Source organism: Delphinapterus leucas, chromosome 1, assembly GCF_059928025.1.
Source record: "Delphinapterus leucas isolate spDelLeu-1000000601 "Yukka" chromosome 1, BTC_Dleu_Yukka2, whole genome shotgun sequence".
NCBI classification, from domain to species: Eukaryota; Metazoa; Chordata; class Mammalia; order Artiodactyla; family Monodontidae; genus Delphinapterus; species Delphinapterus leucas.
This window is the reverse complement of record NC_143129.1, coordinates 67,568,177-67,584,262: the sequence shown is the minus strand read 5'-3', so window position 1 is coordinate 67,584,262 and position 16,086 is coordinate 67,568,177.

The window sequence follows — 16,086 nt, the reverse complement described above, 5'->3', positions numbered from 1 at the left end:
GTTGAGAGTCCGCCTGCCAATGCAGGGGACATGGGTTGGAGCCCTGGTCTGGGAAGATCCCACATGCTATGGAGCAACTGGGCCCATGCGCCACAGCTGCTGAGCCTGCACCCTGGAGCCCGTGGGCCACAACTGCTGAGCCCGTGTGCCACGACTGCTGCGGCCCGTGCGGCTGGAGCCTGTGCTCTGCAACGGTGGAGGCCATCGTGGTGAGAGGCCTGCACACCATGGCGAAGAGTGACCGCTGCTTGCTGCAGCTGGAGAGAGCCTGCACACAGCAGCGAAGACCCAACACAGCCAAAATTCATTCATTCATTCAAAAAGCAAATAAGGAACATGACCAGCACTACAGAAGCCTGTTTCATGTCATCTCCCGCTCATTCCCCCCACATTTCCCCAAAGGTGACCTATCTCCTGATTTCTAGCACCATAGATCATTTTTACCTTACTTTTTAACTTTATATAAACGGAATAATATATACTTTCTTATTTTTTCTCAATTGTTTGTGATGTTTATCCATGTTGTTGTGTGTATCTCAGTACTCATTTATTTTCAGTGCTGTATGATATTGCTTGACTATACATAAATTATTTATCCCTTCTACTACTGACCTATGGGTTGTTTCGTTTTAGGCTATTAGAAATAATGCTGCTAAGAACATCCTTGTACATGTGTTTTCGTAAACACACGTATGCATTTCACTTCGGCATATACGTAGGAGTGGAATTGCTGGGTCAATTTACACCCCACAAGCAAGATGTGAGAAGTCAGAAGCTCCATAACCCAGCTAACATTTGCTATTGTCAGTCTTTTAAAATTTTGGTCATCTTGGTAGGTGAGTGGTGATATCTGTGGTTTTGTTTCCCTGGTGGTACTAATGAAATTAAGCACCTTTTCATATGTTTATTGGCCTTTTGGATGTAATGCAAATCTTATGGTAGTAAGCAGTGTTCATATCTGATTCGGAGTATTGGGTTTAGTTTTGCCCACTTTATTTGAAGTTCATGGACTATGGAATGTGAGGAATGATGGGAGAGACTGGAAACGTTGTCAGATGATGACATTTGGGTGAAAATGGCCATTGTCTTCCAGTATTTATTTATTATTATTATTGTTTTATTTTTATTTTATATTTTTTACATCTTTATTGCAGTATAATTGCTTTACAATGGTGTGTTAGTTTCTGCTTTATAACAAAGTGAATAGGTTATACATATACATATGTTCCCATATCTCTACCCTCTTGCATCTCCCCCCCCCCATCCTACCGCTCCAGGTGGTCACAAAGCACCGAGCTGATCTCCCTGTGCTATGCAGCTGCTTCCCACTAGCTATCTACCTTACGTTTTGTAGTGTATATATGTCCATGCATCTCTCTCGCTTTGTCACGCTTACCCTTCCCCCTCCCCATATCCTCAAGTCCATTCTCTAATAGGTCTGTGTCTTTATTCCTGTCTTACCCCTAGGTTCTTCATGACATTTTTTTTTCTTAAATTCCATATATATGTGTTAGCCTACGGTATTTGTCTTTCTCTTTCTGACGTACTTCACTCTGTATGACAGACTCAAGGTATATCCAACTCACCACAAATAGCTCAATTTCATTTCTTTTTATGGCTGAGTAACATTCCACTGTATATATGTGCCACATCCTCTTTATCCATGCATCCGATGATGGACACATAGGTTGTTTCCATCTCCTGGCTATTGTAACTAGAGCTGCAATGAACATTTTGGTACATGACTATTTTTGAATTATGGTTTTCTCAAGGTATATGCCCAGTAGTGGGATTGCTGGGTCATATGGTAGTTCTATTTGTTGTTTTTTAAGGAACGTCCATAGTGTTCTCCACAGTGGCTGTATCAATTTACATTCCCACGAACAGTGCAAGAGGGTTCCCTCTTCTTCACACCCTCTCCAGCATTTATTGTTTCTAGATTTTTTGATGATGGCCATTCTGACTGGTGTGAGATGATATCTCATTGTAGTTTTGATTTGCATTTCTCTAATGATTAATGATGTTGAGCATTCTTTCATGTGTTTGTTGGCAGTCTGTATATCTTCTTTAGAGAAATGTCTATTTAGGTCTTCTGCCCATTTTTGGATTGGGTTGTTTGTTTTTTTGTTATTGAGCTGCATGAGCTGCTTATAAATTTTGGAGATTAATCCTTTGTCAGTTGCTTCATTTGCAAATATTTTCTCCCATTCTGAGGGTTGTCTTTTGGTCTTGTTTATGGTTTCCTTTGCTGTGCAAAAGCTTTTAAGTTTCATTAGGTCCCATTTGTTTATTTTTGTTTTTATTTCCATTTCTCTAGGAGGTGGGTCAATAAGGATGTTGCTGTGATTTATGTCATAGAGTGTTCTGGCTATGTTTTCCTCTAAGAGTTTGATAGTCTCTGACCTTACATTTAGGTTTTTAATCCATTTTGAGCTTATTTTTCTGTATGGTGTTAGGGAGTGATCTAATCTCATACTTTTACATGTACCTGTCCAGTTTTCCCAGCACCACTTATTGAAGAGGCTGTCCTTTCTCCACTGTACATTCCTGCCTCCTTTATCAAAGATAAGGTGAACATATGTGTGTGGGTTTATCTCTGGGCTTTCTATCCTGTTCCACTGATCTTTCTGTTTCTGTGCCAGTACCATACTGTCTTGATTACTGTAGCTTTGTAGTATAGTCTGAAGTCAGGGAGCCTGATTCCTCCAGCTCCGTTTTTCGTTCTCAAGATTGCTTTGGCTATTTGGGGTCTTTTGTGTTTCCATACAAATTGTGAATTTTTTTGTTCTAGTTCTGTGAAAAATACCAGTGGTAGTTTGATAGGGATTGCATTGAATCTGTAGATTGCTTTGGGTAGTAGAGTCATTTTCACAATGTTGATTCTTCCAATCCAAGAACATGGTATATATCTCTCCATCTATTTGTATCATCTTTAATTTCTTTCATCAGTGTCTTATAATTTTCTGCATACAGGTCTTTTGTCTTCTTAGGTAGGTTTATTCCTAGATATTTTATTCTTTTTGTTGCAATGGTAAAAGGGAGTGTTTTCTTGATTTCACTTTCAGATTTTTCAGCATTAGTGTCTAGGAATGCCAGAGATTTCTGTGCATTAATTTTGAATCCTGCTACTTTACCTAATTCATTGATTAGCTCTAGTAGTTTTCTGGTAGCAACTTTAGGATTCTCTCTGTATAGTATCATGTCATCTGCAAACAGTGACAGCTTTACTTCTTCTTTTCTGATTTGGATTGCTTTTATTTCCTTTTCTTCTCTGATTGCTGTGGCTAAAAGTTCCAAAACTATGTTGAATAAGAATGGTGAGAGTGGGCAACATTTTCTTGTTCTTGATCTTAGTGGAAATGCTTTCAGTTTTTCACCATTGAGGACGATGTTGGCTGTGGGTTTGTCATATATGGCCTTTATTATGTTGAGGAAAGTTCCCTCTATGCCTACTTTCTGCAGGGTTTTTATCATAAATGGGTGTTGAATTTTGTCGAAAGCTTTCTCTGCATCTATTGAGATGATCATATGGTTTTTCTCCTTCAATTTGTTAATATGGTTTATCACATTGATTGTTTTGCATATATTGAAGAATCCTTGCATTTTTGGAATAAACCCCACTTGATCATGCTGTATGATCCTTTTAATGTGCTGTTGGATTCTGTTTGCTAGTATTTTGTTGAGGATTTTTGCATCTATGTTCATCAGTGATATTGGCCTGTAGTTTTCTTTCTTTGTTACATCCTTGTCTGGTTTTGGTATCAAGGTGATGGTGGCCTCGTAGAATGAGTTTGGGAGTGTTCCTCCCTCTGCTATATTTTGGAAGAGTTTGAGAAGGATAGGTGTTAGCTCTTCTCTAAATGTTTGATAGAATTCGCCTGTGAAGCCATCTGGTCCTGGGCTTTTGTTTGTTGGAAGATTTTTAATCACAGTTTCAATTTCAGTGCCTGTGATTCATCTGTTCATATTTTCTATTTCTTCCTGATTCAGTCTTGGCAGGTTGTGCATTTCTAAGAATTTGTCCATTTCTTCCAGGTTGTCCATTTTATTGGCATAGAGTTGCTTGTAGTAATCTCTCATGATCTTTTGTATTTCTGCAGTGTCAGTTGTTACTTTTCCTTTTTCATTTCTAATTCTATTGACTTGAGTCTTCTCCCTTTTTTTCTTGATGGGTCTGGCTAATGGTTTATCAATTTTGTTTATCTTCTCAAAGAACCAGCTTTTAGTTTTATTGATCTTTGCTATCGTTTCCTTCATTTCTTTTTCATTTATTTCTGATCTGATTTTTATGATTTCTTTCCTTCTGCTAACTTTGGGGTTTTTTGTTCTTCTTTCTCTAATTGCTTTAGGTGCAAGGTTAGCTTGTTTATTCGAGATGTTCCCTGTTTCTTAAGGTAGGATTGTATTGCTATAAACTTCCCTCTTAGAACTGCTGTTGCTGCATCCCATAGATCTTGTGTTATCGTGTCTCCATTGTCATTTGTTTCTAGGTATTTTTGTGTTTCCTCTTTGATTTCTTCAGTGATCACTTCGTTATTAAGTAGTGTATTGTTTAGCTTCCATGTGTTTGTATTTTTTAGAAATCTTTTCCTGTAATTGATATCTAGTCTGATAGCATTGTGGTCGGAAAAGGCACTTGAAACAATTTCAATTTTCTTAAATTTACCAAGGCTTGACTTGTGACCCAAGATATGATCTATCCTGGAGAATGTTCCATGGGCACTTGAGAAAAATGTGTATTCTGTTGTTTTTGGATGGAGTGTCCTATAAATATAAATTAAGTCCATCTTGTTTAATGTATCATTTAAAGCTTGTGTTTCCTTATTTATTTTCATTTTGGATGATCTGTCCATGGGTGAAAGTGGGGTGTTAAAGTCTCTTACTATGACTGTGTTACTGTCGATTTCCGCTTTTATGGCTGTTAGTATTTGCCTTATGTATTGAGATGCTCCTATGTTGGGTGCATAAATATTTACAATTGTTATATCTTCTTCTTGCATCGATCCCTTGATCATTATGTAGTGTCCTTCTTTGTCTCTTCTAATAGTCTTTATTTTAAAGTCTATTTTGTCTGATATGAGAATTGCTACTCCAGCTTTCTTTTGATTTCCATTTGCATGAAATATCTTTTTCCATCCCCTTACTTTCAGTCTGTATGTGTCTGTAGGTCTGAAGTGGGTCTCTTGTAGACAGCAAATATATGGGTTTTGTTTTTGTATCCATTCAGCCAATCTGTGTCTTTTGGTGGGAGCACTTAGTTCATTTACATTTAAGGTAATTATCGATGTGTTTGTTCCTATTCCCATTTTCTTAATTGTTTTGGGTTCATTATTGTAGGTCATTTCCTCCTCTTGTGCTTCTTGCCTAGAGAGGTTCCTTTAGCAGTCGTTGTAAAGCTAGTTTTGTGGTGCTGAACTCTCTCAGCTTTTGCTTGTCTGTAAAGGTATTAATTTCTCCATCAAATCTGAATGAGATCCTTGCTGGGTAGAGTAATCTTGGTTGCATGTTTTTCTCCTTCATCACTTTAAATATGTCCTGCCAGTCCCTTCTGGCTTGCAGAGTTTCTGCTGAAAGATCAGCTGTTAACCTTATGGGGATTCCCTTTTGTGTTATTTGTTGTTTTTCCCTTGCTTCTTTTAATATGTTTTCTTTGTATTTAATTTTTGATAGTTTGATTAATATGTGTACTGGCATGTTTCTCCTTGGATTTATCCTGTATGGGACTCTCTGTGCTTCCTGGACTTGATTAACTATTTCCTTTCCCATATTAGGGGAGTTTTCAACTATAATCTCTTCAAATATCTTCTCAGTCCCTTTCTTTTTCTCTTCTTCTGCTGGAACCCCTATAATTCGAATGTTGGTGTGTTTAATGTTGTCCTAGAAGTCTTTGAGACTGTCCTCAGCTCTTTTCATTCTTTTTTCTTTACTGTGCTCTGCAGTAGTTATTTCCACTATTTTATCTTCCAGGTCACTTATCCGTTCTTCTGCCTCAGTTATTCTGCTATTGATCCCATCTAGAGTATTTTTAATTTCATTTATTGTGTTGTTCATCATTGTTTGTTTCATCTTTAGTTCTTCTAGGTCCTTGTTAAATGTATCTTGCATTTTGTCCATTCTACTTCCAAGATTTTGGATCATCTTTACTATCATTATTCTGAATTCTTTTTCAGGTAGACTGCCTATTTCCTCTTCATTTGTTAGGTCTGGTGGGTTTTTATCTTCCTCCTTCAACTGCTGTGTGTTTTTCTGTCTTCTCATTTTGCTTAATTTCCTGTGTTTGGGGTCTCCTTTTTGCAGGCTGCAGGTTCGTAGTTCCCATTGTTTTTGGTGTCTGTCCCCAGTGGCTAAGGTTGTGTAGGCTTCTTGGTGGAGGGAACTAGTGCCTGTGTTCTGGTGGATGAGGCTGGATCTTGTCTTTCTGGTGGGCAAGTCCACGTCTGTTGGTGTGTTTTGGGGTGTCTGTGGACTTATTATGATTTTAGGCAGCCTCTCTGCTAATGGGTGGGGTTGTGGTCCTGTCTTGCTAGTTGTTTGGCATAGGGTGTCCAGCACTGTAGCTTGCTGGTCGTTGAGTGAAGCTGGGTGCTGGTGTTGAGATGGAGATCTCTGGGAGATTTTTGCCGTTTGATATTATGTGGAGCTGGGAGGTCTCTTGTGGACCAGTGTCCTGAAGTTGGCTCTCCCACCTCAGAGTCACAGCAGTGACTCCTGGCTGCAGCACCAAGAGCCTTTCATCCACGCGGCTCAGAATAAAAGGGAGAAAAAGTAGAAAGAAAGAATTAGTGGAAGTAGAAAGAAAGAAGGGAGGGAGGGAGGGAGGAAGGAAAAAAAGAAAGAAAGAAGATAAAGTAAAATAAAATAAAGTAAGATAAAATAAAGTTATTAAAATAAAAAATAATTATTAAAAAAAATTAAAAAAAAAACGTACGGATAGAACCCTAGGCCAAATGGTGGAAGCAAAGCCATACAGCATAAATCTTGCTCTCAAAGTCCACCTCCTCAGTTTGGGATGATTCATTGTCTATTCATGTATTCCACAGACATCAAGCTGATTGTGGAGCTTTAATACGTTTGCTTCTGAGGCTCCTGGGAGAGATTTCCCTTTCTCTTCTTTGTTGTAACAGCTCCCAGCGGCTCAGCTTTGGATTTGGCCCCGCCTCTGCGTGTAGGTCGCCGGAGGGCGTCTGTTCTTCTCTCAGACAGGACGGGGTTAAAGGAGCTGCTGATTCGGGGGCTCTGGCTCACTCAGGCCGGGGGGGGTGGGTAGGGAGGGGCAAGGAGGGCGGGGCTAGCCTGCGGCGGCAGAGGCCAGCCTGACGTTGCTCCAGCCTGAGGCGCATCGTGCATTCTCCCGGGGTAGTTGTCCCTGGATCCCGGGACCCTGGCAGTGGCGGGCTGGACAGGCTCCCCGGAAGGGGGGTGTGGATAGTGACCTGTGCTCGCACACAGGCTTCTTGGTGGTGGCAGCAGGAGCCTTAGCGTCTCATGCCCGTCTCTGGGGTCCGTGCTTTTAGCCGCGGCTCGCGCCCGTCTCTGGAGCTCCTTTAAGCGGCGCTCTTAATCTCCTCTCCTCGCGCACCAGGAAACAAAGAGGGAAGAAAAAGTCTCTTGCCTCTTCGGCAGGTCCAGACTTTTCCCGGACTCCCTCCCAGCTAGCCGTGGCGCACTAACCCCCTGCAGGCTGTATTCACGCCGCCAACCCCAGTCCTCTCCCGGCGCTCCGACTGAAGCCCGAGCCTCAACTCCCTGCCCCGCCCGCCCCGGCCGGTGAGCAGACAAGCCTCTCGAGCTGGTGAGTGCCGGTCGGCCCTGATCCTCTGTGCGGGAATCTCCCCGCTTTGCTCTCCGCACCCCTGTTGCTGCGCTCTCCTCCACGGCTCCGAAGCTTTCCCCCTCCGCCACCCCCAGTCTCCGCCCGTGAAGGGGCTTCCTAGTGTGCGGAAACCTTTCTTCCCTCACAGCTCCCTCCCACTGGTGCAGGTCCCGTCCCTATCCTTTTGTCTCTGTTTATTCTTTTTTCTTTTGCCCTACCCAGGTACGTGGCGGGTGTCTTGCCTTTTGGGAGGTCTGAGGTCTTCTGCCAGCGTTCAGTAGGTGTTGTGTAGGAGTTGTTCCACGTGTAGATGTATTTCTGGTGTATCTGTGGGGAGGAAGGTGATCTCCGTGTCTTACTCTTCCGCCATCTTCTCGGAAGCTCTCCTGTCTTCCGGTATTTAAACTGAACTGTGAAAGTTGTGGAGTTACCAGGGGATACATGTGCAAAGTCTAATGCAGACCCCTGAATTTAACAAAAGAATTCCCCTACTTTCTCCCTCAGGTAGGGATTGGATTTGGCTAAGCAAGAATAAACATGGGAGGGCTGAAGAAGGAAAGGAAAGCTGGCGTTCTTTGGGAGCTACTCTATCAAAGAATAGGTAACCTTAAATAGTATAAGTTCTGTAGGAATGGATGCTCTGAACAGGCTTCCACAGATGGGCTGAGCGGCCATGAACAGTTAGGACTGAGCAGAACTGAGCAGGGTGTAGCTCTATTCCTCCCTCTCCTGCCCCTCTTGGTTGACTATCTCAACTTTGCTCTCTTTTGCTATCACTTGAAAGAGTGTCAGATTTAGCAAATAACAATATAGGACATCCAGTTAAATTTGAATTTTAAATAAACAGTGAGTAATTTTTTAATATAAATATATTTCAAATATTACATTTTATTTAGCAACCCTACTACCAGCCCCTTCAATGTTGGCAATACCACATACTCTTCACATGCACAGTATGGAATGTTTTGCTTTAGTCTTAAGACTCACACTAAAACGGGTTAGATTTATTGATTGATTGATTGATTGATTCAAAAGGATCAAGTGGGATCAATGGCTGGCAATGCCTGGGAGGCAAATTTAAACAGTGTAAGGATGAACATTGGACCTGGGTAGTCTTAGGAAATATTGCATATCCTTGTGAGAGACTGCATGTCCATCTGCCTTCAAGGTTGTAGAGGTGATTCTCCTCTTTAGTGGAAAGATGAATTAGATGATTGCTAAGATTCCATTTTTATTGAAGTATAGTTGATTTACAATGTTTCAGGTGATTAAATGAGGTGATTTGAAGATTTAGACAGATTTTTCTAAGTTTATGATTACTAGGTAAGGAAAGTAGATGCGTTTGGAGATTAAGATGACAAATACAGAAGGGAAACTAGAATAACAAAATTATTTGTTCATGGGCTGAAGAGGCAAAGACATCTAAGATGAACACCTGAGCTTTTCTCATGAACATCCATAAGAACACAATTAGAATTTTCTCTTTTAGAAGACTCAGTTTTCTGCTTTAAGTTCTGCAACATCAGAAAATGATTAGTGATATGGCACATACCACATTGTAATAATAATTTATTAAGACCTTTTAAAAAATAATCTTCTTTAAATTAATTATCTATTTTTGGCTGCGTTGGGTCTTCGTTGCTGTGCACGGGCTTTTTCTAGTTGTGGCGAGCAGGGGCTACTCTTTGTTGCGGTGCATGTGCTTCTCATTGTTGTGGTTTCTTTTGTTGCGGAGCATGGGCTCTACGCGCACGGGCTTCAGTAGTTGTGACACGCAGGCTCAGTAGTTGTGGCGCACAGGCTTAGTTGGTCTGTGGCATGTGGGATCTTCCTGGACCAGGGCTTGAACCCATGTCCCCTGCTTTGGCAAGCGGATTCTTCACCACTGCACCACCAGGGAAGCCCTATTAAGACCTTTTTAATGTAAAGCATTTTACAGAGGTTGCCTCATTTAATCCTCAAAACAGCGCTGTGACGTAGGCCTCATCCCCATTTTATAGATACAGAAAATGAAGCTCAGATGAATTTGCCTTAGGTCACATAGCTGGAAAGCAAGCCCAGGTCTGTGGAATTTCAAAGTCCATATTCTTTCTACTATACCACGGTATACCCCATTTGTATATGTTTTATGACACTTTGGGGATGTTTATGACCTAGAGAAAATATGTATTTAATTTTAGAGCACTTTCAAAGCATGTTGATGGTACCCTCATCAAATATTTGGCCAATTCAATCACAATCAAGAATAGAGCTTGAACAGAGAGCGGACACTCAGAAAGCATGAAAGCATCTAGGAATGAGGGTACCTGACAGAGTGAAAGAGCAAGGCCCCAAAGATATACCAACACAGATTTTCCTGAATGGAGAGTGTGTGTCCAGTTTTATTCTGCTTAAAGAGAACTCAGCAGTACCCCCAAAGGCAAATGAAACTAAAGATCAATTATATCCATTATTGTTTCTCTAAATATCTTTTCTAGAAACTTCTAATAGATTTCAGTTTTCATCCCATTTTTCATCAATATGTAAAGTCAGGTTTTACAAGAATCCAAAGGAGGTACTCTCAACATAAAGGGATAATGTTATCTGCCACGAAAGCTTGCCAGACCACTCTAGCCAAGGCAATTTTTCCTCTGAGCTATTAGGGCACTTAGTGTTTGTAAACGTAAGTGCTTTATTATCTATTTAAAAATCCTTGATTATCTATTAATCTGTTTATGGCTCCTCTGAATTGAAGCTTCTCTGTGTTAGAGATCACGTTCTACATATATGTTCGTTTCCTCCATAGTATCTTTCTAGAGCCTCTTCACATGGTAGGCATTTGCTATTTGATGACTGATAAGAAGGGTATTATGTGAGAAGACGCAGAAGATAGGTAAGTAGACAGGAAGCTAAAAAAATAGAGCATCTAGGGTAAATAGGATGAGGTAACATTGAAACCTTCAAGCTTCTAACCTCACTTAAATGACTGACACAGGTATATACAAGGGGGACCTCCAGTCCTAGCCCAAGGCCTTCCCACTTTCCTTAAGCTCCCAAACCTGCCTTCTTCCCCAAGGGTTGCCCTCATCTTTAGCTCTGCAACCATTCTTTCTACTCAGACTCCTACTGCCACATACCTCTTCTTTCTTCAAGGCTGAGGAAAAGCCAGAGCTTAGATTAGGGCCTAGATCTTTCAGGAGTGCAGAAAACAGGAAAGGGGCCTGGATGACATTATTCAGAAGACAGCAGAAGTGCCATGTCTGTCTATAGCTGACACATAAAATGACAGTTTTGTCTAAAAACCGTTTTCCTGGCCACAACCTCATCAGAAGCTCATTGTTTCATGGGCACTGACTATGCTTCTGATTGGCTGGCACTGCCCTCCCCTCCCCCACCAGCCCCAGTGGCCTATTGCTCACACAAGGACTGTTTCAGGTTCTCTAAACTGGATATTTGGGGCAAGGGTCAGGGAGACTGATAAGACGCCAGAGTAGTTTTCACAACTCTTTCTCTATGTGGTGGGTGGTTGAAATTAGGCAATAGTTGGTAGGTGATTATCGTAAAGACAAGTATCTCCTGAGTAAACACCCAATTTTGGTCAATAATGATTGTGACTTTTACCAGGACTATGAAATTTACGTTACAATACTTCTCTTCAGAGATTTTTGTGAGGTAAAATTTTCACCTGTCCTTTCTGACTGGTCAAGCCCATACTTCCACTCAAATTCACCCCACAGATAACAGCAATACAATGTGGCACTGGATTTGAGTTTCTTCATCCTATGGACACTGGCAAAATGTGTTTTAAGAGGGCGGCATATTTTCTTTTCTTTTTTTTTTTTTTTTTTTTTGCGGTACGCGGGCCTCTCACTGCCGTGGCCTCTCCCGTTGCGGAGCACGGGCTCCGGACACGCAGGCTTCAGCGGCCATGGCTCACAGGCCCAGCCACTACGCGGCATGTGGGATCTTCCCGGACCGGGATCACGAGCCCGCGTCCCCTGCATCGGCAGGCGGACCCTTAACAACTGCGCCACCAGGGAAGCCCAGGGCGGCATATTTTCTAACAGCTTAAATCAATTTTGATTCTCTAGCTGTTCTTATATATATCACAATGACAATTAATATTTAGTGACACATTTGTAAAACCTGAATTTTAAAAAGTTGAGCTGAAAAACAAGCAAACATTTTCAAACAAAGCCCAGCCCTATAATTAAGTTTACTGTGTATTTCAGAATGTTGAAAAACACAGTTTTCTTAAGGGAGGAGAAAAAGAAGCTCATTTAATTATGTTTGCTGAGTAAATTTTCTGGCATTGTGGAAACCGGTCTTAACATAGTTATATTCATACCTCATATAATTAAACAGACTCCTTAGGGAGAAAGCCAGTCTTAATAAATACAAGTACTTTCTATCTCTGTTTCATTATATAAACAAGCTCCAGTAAAACTGTTCTGTTTTACAGAGAGGAATCTAGGCTTTGAGGTCAATCCTTGTTTCGATTCAACCTTTCACCATCATTATAACAACTTAAAAAAACAATCTGTTTACCATGGAGAAAAAACAGTATTGATGTACTTTGGATCAATGTTGTTTTTTGAAATGAATGCCAAACCATAAAACAGATGAGGTTAAGAATTTATCTCTTACTGAGCCTCTCTACCCCACCTCTGGCCCACCACCCCAAAACAGCTTGTTTTCTGCTTTAACCTGTGAAAGCCTCAAGAATTCCAACAGTTAGGACCTCAGAAGGTGTGCAAATAGGTTAACACATTATATCCTTTGGGCAGCTAAATTAAAACTCCTTTGTTTAAGAAAGTGCTTTTTGGGTCTGTCTTCAATTAATAAGCTTCCCGAGGAGATTGGTTCAAGATGGCGGAGTAGAAGGACGTGCACTCACTCCCTCTTGCGAGAGCAATGGAATCACAACTAACTGCTGAAAAAACATCGACAGAAAGACACTGGAACTCACCAAAAAGGATACCCCACATCCAAAGACAAAGGAGAAGCTGCAATGAGACAGTAGGAGGGTGCAATCACAATAAAATCAAACAAGACAAGGATATCCACTCTTGCCACTATTATTCAACATAGTTTTGGAAGCCCTAGCCACGGCAATCAGAGAAGAAAAAGAAATACAAATTGGAAAAGAAGTAAAACTGTCACTGTTTGCAGATGACATGTTACTATACATAGATAATCCTAAAGATGACACCAGAAAACTACTAGAGCTAATCAATGAATTTGGCAAAGTTGCAGGATACGAAATTAATGCACAGAAATCTCTGGCATTCCTATACACCAACAACGAAAGATCAGAAAGAGAAATTAAGGAAACAATCCCATTCACCACTGCAACAAAAAGAATAAAATACCTAGGAATAAACCTACCTATGGAGGTAAAAAAACCCCGTACTCAGAAAACTATAAGACATTGATGAAAGAAATCAAAGATGACACAAACAGATGGAGAGATATACCATGTTCTTGGATTGGAAGAATCAATATTGTGAAAATGACTATATTACCCAAAGCAATCTACAGATTCAATGCAATCCCTATCAAATTACCAATGGCATTTTTTACAGAACTAGAACAAAAAAAATCTTAAAATTTGTATGGAGACACAAAAGACCCCGAATAGCCAAAGCAATCTTGAGGCAAAGAAATGGAGCTGGAGGAATCAGACTCCCTCACCTCATACTATGCTACAAAGCTACAGTAATCAAGATAATATGTTACTGGCACAAAAACAGAAATATATATCGATGGAACAGGATAGAAAGCCCAGCGATAAACCCACACACCTATGGTCAACTAATCTATGACAAAGGAAGCAAGGATATACAATGGAGAAAAGACAGTCTCTTCAATAAGTGGTGCTGGGAAAACTGGACAGCTATACGGAAAAGAATGAAATTAGAACACTACCTCACACCATACACAAAAATAAATTCCAAATCAATTAAAGACCTAAATGTAAGACTGGACACTATAAAGCTCTTAGAGGAAAATATGGAAGAACACTCTTTGACATAAATCACAGAAAGATCCACCTCCTAGAGTAATGGAAATAAAAACAAAAATAAACAAATGGGACCTAATGAAACTTCAAAGTTTTTGCACAGCAAAGGAAACCATAAACAAGATGAAAAGACAACCCTCAGAATGGGAGAAAATATTTGCAAACAAATCAATGGACAAAGGATTAACCTCCAAAATATATAAACAGTTCATGCAGCTCAACATTTAAAAAAACAAACCCAATCAAAAAATGGGTAGAAGATCTAAATAGACATTTCTCCAAAGGAGACATACAGATGGCCAAGAGGCACATGAAAAGCTGCTCAACATCACTAAGTATTAGAGAAATGCAAATCAAAACTACAATGAGGTATCACCTCACACCACTTAGAATGGGAATCATCAGAAAATCTAGAAACAACAAATGCTGGAGAGGGTGTGGAGAAAAGGGAACCCTCTTTCACTGTTGGTGGAAATGTAAATTGATACAGCCACTATGGAGAACAGTATGGAGGTTCCTTAAAACACTGAAAATAGAATTACCATGTGACCCAGCAATCCCACTACTGGGCATATACCCAGAGAAAACCATAATTCAAAAAGAGTCATGTACCACAATTTTCATTGCAGCACTATTTACAATAGCCAGGTCATGAGGCAACCTAAATGCCCATCGACAGATAAATGGATAAAGAAGATGTGGTACATATATACAATGGAATACTACTCAGCCATAAAAAGGAACGAAATTGGGTAATTTGTAGAGACATGGATGGACCTAGAGACTGTCATACAGAGTGAAATAAGTCAGAAAGAGAAATACAAATATCATATATTAATGCATACATGTGGAATCTAGAAAAATGGTACAGATGAACTGGTTTGCAAGGCAGAAATAGAGACACAGATGTAGAGGACAAATGTATGGACAGCAAGGGGGGAAAGCAGGGGGAGGGATGAATTGGGAGATTGGGATTGACATATATGCACTAATATGTATAAAATAGATAACTAATAAGAACCTGCTGTATAAAGAAAAATAAAATTAAAAAAAAAAACTTCCCATTTTCTGACATTTTCTACATTTTATTTAACACCTGTCATGCACCAGGCACTGTGTTAAAACATTACCTCGATTATCTTGATGACAATCCTATGAAGTAAGTACTATTATTTTCCCCATTTTACTGTTGAAAATACTAAAGCTCAGAAACAAACATTAACAAGGTCTCACAGTTAATATGTGGCAGAGTTGGGTTGAAACACAGGCCTATCAGACCTGGCCTTGAGAAAATGTACCTAATGAAGCGATCAATAAGGATTTGTTAGAAAATTTTGATATAGAATTAAACTCAACTAGACTGAGTGATTTTTACCACTGTGAAAGCTTCTTTTATGAAGTTTAGTAGCTATATTGATAGTAAGGACTTCTGGTATACAGTTGCTTCTTTCTAAGTTTTTGAGAGTAGTTATGAAACTGATCACTGACAGCGAGAGTTTTCGATTGGATACATATTAGAATCTTTAATTTTTAAGATTTAATAGTGGGATGGATGAAAGTTTTTGGGCAGAAAGGAAGCATGAGACAGTCTGTCGATGTAGCTTCTGAGAATCAAAAGGATTGTCTGTGATTGCATCTAAATGCTACAATTAATTTGACTGACAAGTGGGGCTTCGGAGAACCCATATAGGAAAGAGCAGGTTTTAATGAAAAGGAAGTGAAACACCAATTTCAACACACACATTTTCATAAACTTTTTTGTATCTGTGCCATATTTAATAGTATATGTTTTCCTTAAATGCTTAACCCTAGAAAATACGTACACATGTGTGCATTCACATGCCAAACAAATATAACAGTGTGGCTTGAAAAGAGAAAGCAGTAATAATTTGACGCTTGAGGACCTCTTCACTTTTGCCTGTGTCAAATTTTCTAATCCTTCCTCTTCAAAGATGGACAGTGCTTTAATCAACTATACTCCAATATAAAATAAAAAGTTTAAAAAGACCCCCCAAAACTAGACCATGGCAGAAGTGATGGGATATAACTTATGAGATTAGGTTATAAAAAGACTGCAGCTTCTGTCTTAGGAACTCTCTCATCCTCTCTCCCTCTCGGGTATTTTCACTCTGGGGAAAGCAGCCCTTTTGGTGAAGAACTGATGTCTCTGGCCAAGAGCCAGAGAGGATGTGAGAATGGGCAATATCCATGTGAGAGAGCTCGGAGGCAGATCTCCCCCGAGGTGAGCCTGAGGTGACTGCATCCTGTGATA